Here is a 7,916-nt window from a genome sequence, read left to right on the forward strand (position 1 = left end):
ACAGTTAAAGTTAACTTCAATAGTTAAATGTGATGAAATTTTAGATATTGGAGCATATGTGAGATTATATTATTATTTTTATTTATTTTAGTATTTATTATATTAAAATAAATATAAAAAATATAATGAAAATTGACCATGTTTATTAATTATTCATAATTATTATTGAATTGATTAACTTCTATTATAATTTTTATATTTATTTTAATATAATAAATAATACAAAATTATAATATAATCTCACATATACAATAATATCCAAAATGTCCTCACATTTAATTGTTGAGATTAATTTTAATTCTTACTTTTGGTAACAACAATAACAAGAACATTAAGCCTGTCGCACTACGTGGGGTCAGCTAAATGAATCATTTTTCTTCATTGTGTCATGTTAAAAGTTAAATTCTTATTTAAATCTAATAAAGAAAGATTATTTTAAATATTTTCTAACTAAGTTTTTTTAGGTCTACCTCTATATTTCTTAATATTAGTCAAATCTAATACATCTATATTCCTAACTGGGTCATCGGAAGGCCATCATTTTATGTGACCAAATCATCTAAGGCGACTCTCTCTAATCTTATCTTTCACTGGAGCTACTCCAAACCTTTTCGAGTATATTTTCATTTCATATCCTGTCTCTAAGGGTAAATCCACTCATCCACCTGAGCACCTCATATTTGCAACACTTAACTTAGTATTATACTTCTCTTTTAATGGCCAACATTCTGCACCATAAAATATTACAAGTCTCACCACCATCTTATAGAATTTTTCCTTAAATTTGAGGGGGACTTTTCTATATCACAACAAGCCCAATGTATTCCTCCACTTCAACCATCCAACTTGAATTCTACTGATAATATCCCCATTAATTTCACCAGCACTTTGAAGAATAGATCTAAGATATCTAAAATGTGTATTCTTATTAATGACTTTATCACTCATAGTTACAATCTCCCCACTAAATCTATTACTACTAAAATTATACTTTATATATTCAGTTTTAGATCTACTCAAGCAAAAACCTTTAGACTCTAAGATTGACCTCCATAATTCAAGTTTACCTTCTACCCCCTCTTTAGTCTTATCAACGAGAAGAATATCATTATCAAAATGCGTATACAAAGGTACATCTTGTTGCAAATGTCTAGTGAGAACATCCATGATTAAAGTAAAAATATAAGACTAGATTGGGATTGAGATTAAATTGGGATATTTTTAATAGTCGGGGGACTAAATTAGGTCATTATGAAAGCTTGGGACTAAATTGGAGATGTATTAATAGTCGATATATTATTTTGAGCTTTTACTCATTTAGATTAAATAAAACTTTGGAGAAGAATAAGATGACATAATTAATTTTGATGATAATAATAACAATTATTACATCCTGGAGTATTCGCGACAGTAGAGAAATATAAATTTTAGCATGTTAGCATTATATGAAGATCCATCACACATATAGATAAAAAAAAGGATATTTTGTTCATAAGAGATATCATAATTTTTACGTTGAAAATGGGGGAAATCACATGTTTTTTCCAGTTTAAATTAATTCATTAGCATTTGCATTTGATTACAAATGAGTCTCTTCCTTGGGGAGAAGGTCTTTGCTTGATGTAGCAAATATACATCATACATAGTGCATTACATGGTGGGAGTTGGAAGAATTAGTGTTGATATGTTCATTTGGTCAGTAGGACCCTAGTCAATAAGTAATGTTGGTTGGAAGGATCATAGTCAGGAAATGGTGGTAGGAAACACTGCAATCAGTGGGTGACGGTGGTTAGAGAGACCATAGTCTAGAGATGGTGATCAAAGAGACCATAGTCGAAAGGCAATGAAAGTCGGAGAGATCATAGTCAATGGACGATGGAGTTCAAAAAGATTATAGTTGGGCGAAGGTGATATGAAGGATCATAGTTTGGCACCAGAGGTCAGAAAGAATATAGTCAGATGAAGGTTGGCGGAAAGACCGTAATTGGGCTATGAAGATTGAAAAGACAGTAGTTAGTGGCCGATGATGGTCAGAATGATCATTGTTTAGTGACGGATGTTAAAAGGATCATAATCGATAGCCAATGATGGTCAGAAAGATCATTGTTTGGTGACCAAGGTCAAAAGATCCATAGTCAGTAGGCGATAATGGTTAGAAAGATCATTATTTGTCAATGAAGGTAATAAAGGCCATAGTCACAGGCGACGGAGGTTAGAATGACCGTTGTCTGATAATTGAGGTCAAAAGATCTTAATTAGGAGAAGATGGTCAGAAGGATCATATTTTATAGGAGACAGAGGTCGGAAAGATTGTAGTCAGCTAATGGTTGTCGAGAATAAATTCGATGATAATTGATGGTTAAGCGTAAGTCCAACAATAGTTGGTGGCCAGGCAGAAGTTTAGTGATAGTCAGTGGCCGTGCATAAAACCGCTAATAGTTTATAGTTGGGTCAAAGTCTGACGAAAGTATGACGGTAGTTAGTGGTCGAGTATAAATTCTTTCCATAGTTGGTGATCGGGCCGAATTCCAATGAAAATCGGTGGCCTGACATAAGTCTGACGATAGTCTATGGCCTAGTGATGGTCGAGGAGAAGCTTGGTTGTAAGAGAGATCTCATATTTTTCTTCATTTGATCTCTTCTTTCTCTTCCTTGCTCTCCCTGCTTCCTTCCCCTTCATGAGAAGAATGAGGGGTTATTTATAGTTTGTTTAAGAATGACATAGCTAGTAAATAAGAAGGAGATCAGGAGCATATTGGGAATGTTTTGAATGGATGGATGATATTGACTCCCTTGATTGTAGACAGTTATTGGGTATTTGAGTGCATTAATGATTTCATAATTCGATGATCTTAGCCTCTTTAGATTCATCTCATCGAGGCGCTCGATTTGACGATAAGCATGTCACATTTGAAAATCATTTAGTTATCAAATTTATAGTTCTAACTTTCCAAATGTGCTTTGGGTCTTCGATTTGGACCCATTCGGGCTCGTACTAGGTTGAATTTGGTATTGTTAGGTTTGCCTTTTCAAGACATTCAGTTTAACTATTAGTTTATTGAAATCAGAGTTTAGATGATCTTGAATTTAATTTTAAAAGTTTTCAACATAATTTTGCCTCAAGATTTGTGCCCAATTATTTCGATTAAAAAATATAGTTTTGATTTTTGAAAGAGTTTAATTTTATTTGGGAAGATTTATTTATTTATTTATTTATTTGAATTTTGAAATTGAACACGCTATTATGAACAATATATCACCTCTGGAGGTGAACATATCGTCCTTAATGGGTTCAAATTTCAAAATTTTAACTTTATCCGGATTGTCATAGTCAAACTTAGGAAAGAATCACATATGACCCTAGAGGGTCAATATTAAATTCGATTGAGTGTTTGACTACATTAATCTAGATAAAGAAATCATTAATTTCATAATCAAAATCACAATAATGATTGATATATCTCTCCAAAGAAAGAAGATATCAATCACTATCGATCGATTGAAAATGACGATAATGATCGTTGATTTTGAATTTCCCAAAGATAATTAATTAAGGATTTTGAAATTTTTTATTTTGAAAATCTGGTCTGGGTTTCTAAATCTCATACAAGCGCAAGCCCTCGTAGTTAATTACATCGTAGGGGAAACCGGGGTTTTCCTACAAAAACTCTTGATTAAAATAGAGGTACGAATTTTATTTAAGACTTTTAAAGCTTGATGTCAAAGGAGATTATGTGTAGGAATTTTTAAATGTGATTGGTTCAATGTTGAATACTTATTTTTATAGTCAAAGGAGCAAAGGTAGGAGGTGTTTTGAGATTCTGAATTACTTCAGAAACACCTTAGCTTATCCTAAGTGTTGGGCTTCAATTTGATTGAAAGAGATTTTTAAGTTAAATAGTCAATTTTAATATAATGTTGGGATTTAATTTCCAGAGGTTGAGGTCTTATAGCCCGAGCCAGCCTCATAACCTAAGTCGAAAGTGGGTATTGAAAAGTAACCCGAACCTAATTAGTGTAATGTAAATCTGGACTTATCCCGGCCTGGATTGGGGAGCCAGCTAAACCACCTAAGCGCTTTAAAATCATGAGTCCGATCTTTTAATATTTGAGTGGTAGGGACGTTATTTAAGATAGGTTTTTGAGAACAGGGTCGACATCTAGAGCGGATCCTAATTGGTCCTTTGACTTATGTTGGGTTTGATGCTTAAGCTAGAAATGAAATTTAAATTTTTAGAATTTAATTTGTTATTAATCTAATGCATGTTAATAAACTCGATTAAATGATTTAATTTTGAAATGAGAACTCCCGGCGGTCCCGGGCTTACTTCTTAAAACGTTAAAGTTTCTATGTTTACTTAAAAATTTTAATTTGATTTAAGTATAAAAGTTTTAATAAGCCCTTAAGAGCCTACGACCGGGTTCCAGGCTAAATTAAAGTCGACATGCAAGAATCGCCAAAAAACTACAAAGAGTAGGTAATCCTATATCATAATCAACATCAAACATTAATCAAATCAATTAAATTAATATTCAAACTGAAAGTCCATAGGCAAGTGCCTTTAATATTACATCCCAGAATTGCAAAAAAAGTAAAGTGGCCGGGCACCACTGACAATAATTCGGATTTCTAATCTTAAGACTCAAGTGACTTTGAGAATGAGTCTTCTCGTTATCCACTTCTTCGTCCTTCTGCTGCTCTTGGATCATCTGGTTCGGATATCCAAATGAAAAAAAACACTCCCTTGAACGGGGTGTTATCTTTCCTCTTTGGATATTTGAAGATCATCCTAATTTGGATCTCCAAATGGATAGGGACTCTCTCCTAAGGGATGTCCCTTCCTCTTTGAACTCCAAATTGGATGTTTATCATCCCAATCTCAAAGTACTTTAAATACAACTCAAATTATATCAAATTGCATTAATCAAAATTGAAAAATTTAGACTCGATCATGAAAGGTTATCCTAATAATCAACAGTTATATATAATCCCAATCAGTTAATATTTGATCTCAAGCAGTTGATATATTTGAAATTTAAATGCTCAACAGAGTGCAGTAAATAAATAAACAAACAATCAATCAATTCTCAGCTAACAACCAGCATGCAGTAAAAGCTCGAAAACCCGGCATACAACTGAAAGTAAACACCAGCCTAGCATAAAACTAGAGTTGGTTGTCTTAGCAAATCATCTAAAGTGTATGAGGTAAGTCGTGAGGTTTGGATACGTCCTATGGAGGGTAATTTGTTAAAGTTGTTTGAAGTTCTAGTTGGTTGAAAGGCTTAAGAAAAGATTTAAATTTGAGTTTAAGTATTAATGATTTGAAATTGATTTTAAGATTGATTTTAATTGTTGGTTGGATACCACCTTGTTGCTCATCGAGATCATGAAGTTTATTTCACCTTCCTTGGGGCTAAGCTAATAACCTCGTAGGTCTGGGTTATCCAGTGCTACCCAGTATGATTAAGTGTTTTGATTTGGTTAAAGTTTAAATGTTAATAAATTTTAATTAAGGTTGGTTGATTATTGGTTTTAAGATTAATTAGAGAATTTTGGAGTTTTAAAATGATTTTCAAGTTTTATGAATTTTCTGGATTATTTTAATCATTTAATTAAGTAGTTAAAAGTTGACTTTTTGACTTTGACTGATTTTTGAAGGTTTGAAATTTTTAATAAATACTAGACCTAATTTTGAGTTGAATGCCACTGAGTTTGACTGATTTGAATTTTTCTTGAATTAGTTATGAAATTTTGAAGTTCTTGTATTTATTGAATTTTTAAAATTATTTAATCAGAACGATAAGCAGTTGTATTTATTGAATTTTTAAAATTATTTAATTAAAATATTTATAAGAACTTCAAAATAATATCATTAGCATATAAAATATATAGAAAATATGCAATATATATTTCAAAATATAATCCATTCCAATAATTTCAAGATTTGGTTAACATAGCATAAAGTTTTAAATTATATAGAAAATATGCATATTATGTTTCAAAATATTATCCATTCCAATAGTTTCATGATTTGGTTAACATAGTAGGGGCGGACTTGTTTGTTGATGAGGGTGGGCAATTCAAAGTTTTAATATATTACTCATTTTAGGTATTTGAGAGAACGCAACTTTTTATTTTGACCTAATGATGAAAAAAAAAGTTTGCCCGCCATATTTGCGAATGAGCGAACGAACGAAGTTGCCCGCAAGGCTGAGGCCGAGGCGATCTCTCCTCAGGCTTCGTTTGATTGGAAGTTTTTGGTGCTTATTCCATTTTAAAACGACAAATTTATTCCTTCTTTACCATTTGGTTCATCAAATCACGTTCCCAATATTTTTTTTTTTTCATTTTTCTGCTGTTTTGAGAAAGCTTTTTGTATATGCGTCTCCATTAAAAAACTCCATTTTTTTGAATCAATATTTCTTAAAACTATCTTTTACAAAAGTATCAAATAATCAAAGGAAGCCTTAGTCTCTCTTCGCATTTCGGCGCCTTCTCTCCACACTCGCCATCGCTGAGCTTTGCTCCCTCCGTCCCACATCCTGTTGCTGCCCACTACCCCATGCCAAATTGCCGTCAGCCACGTGCGAAGAGGAGCAAGTATGGCTGTTTTTCCCTTTTTTTTCAATGATCGCAACAATTAGATATATTGTGAGTTTAGAGCAAATTTTCTATGGAAAGGAGGCAGCCGATGTTAAAGATGTTTGTGATTTTTCAGTTTTGTGATTTTTCAAATTTGTGAAAAAATCAATAAATTTTGTCTCTCCAAAATGAAGTTTTTCAGTTTTATAACACAGAAAATTTTATGTTTGAATTGCAAGTTATGCATTTTAAAAACATAAACATCGGAGTTGCACCAAACAATACATTGCTTCTCAAGAACTTGAGCAAAAGTGTTCATAAATCACTAAATATTAGCCAATGAAATGCTTCAAAATTCCCGCATATCTTCTATATTTATTAGTAGCTGAACTTTCTTAAATTAGATATCGAATGATGACATGCATTACATTTAGCAAAAGAACGTGTTGAGTTGTCAAAATACCCACATATATGCTATAATTTCCTTTAAGATATGGAACATGTTGAGTTATTACCTTTAAGGTCTAGAATTAGAGTGATTGAGTTATGTATGATTTGTTTGAGTGAAGCAAATTAAATCTTTGAGAATACTATTAATGCCTTAATGTTCACTATACTTAACATACAATAGATGGATCGATATTTGAAGAGAAAAGAACGCGTTGAGGTTAATATTTATAATCCTCCTAACGACCGTGTGCTTCGACCTTCAATATGGAGTTATGATGTAAATAAAAGAGATAGAGTTCATCGAGCATATTTGATGAATTGACCTTATCGGCCTAAATGGTTTGAAGGATATCAAACATGGTTGGATTATACGGTAGACAAATATACTATTTTTTGTTTATATTGTTACATATTCAAACATCAGGAACAAACAAGCATAAGTCAAAGTCATGGCGATTCATTCTTTGATGAATGATTTAAAAATTGGAAGAGAAAAGAAAAATTGTTATCTCATATCGTGGACCATAATAGCGCGTACAACAAAGTAAGACAAAAATATGAAAATTTAATAAATCTTAAATTACAAAGTGTTCCTATTTTATGACATAGTAAAGATGATAAGAATAAAAAGAATACCGGGTCTTACTAACAGCTGTTGTTGATTGTGTTAAATTCCTTATGAAGTAAGGTTTGTCATTTCGTGGTCACAATAAGGTACTTGATTCATATAATAAAGGTAATTATTTATAATTATTTCATTTTTCTTGTTGATCACAATAAAGAAATTAAGAATATTAGTTTTGAAAATGCTAGTGCAAAACTTAAGTTGACTTCACCCAAATTTTAGAAAGAAATTTATTGTGCCACATCGGTTGAAATATAT

Source organism: Dendrobium catenatum, unplaced genomic scaffold, assembly GCF_001605985.2.
Source record: "Dendrobium catenatum unplaced genomic scaffold, ASM160598v2 fragScaff_scaffold_1056, whole genome shotgun sequence".
Classification (NCBI taxonomy): Eukaryota; Viridiplantae; Streptophyta; class Magnoliopsida; order Asparagales; family Orchidaceae; genus Dendrobium; species Dendrobium catenatum.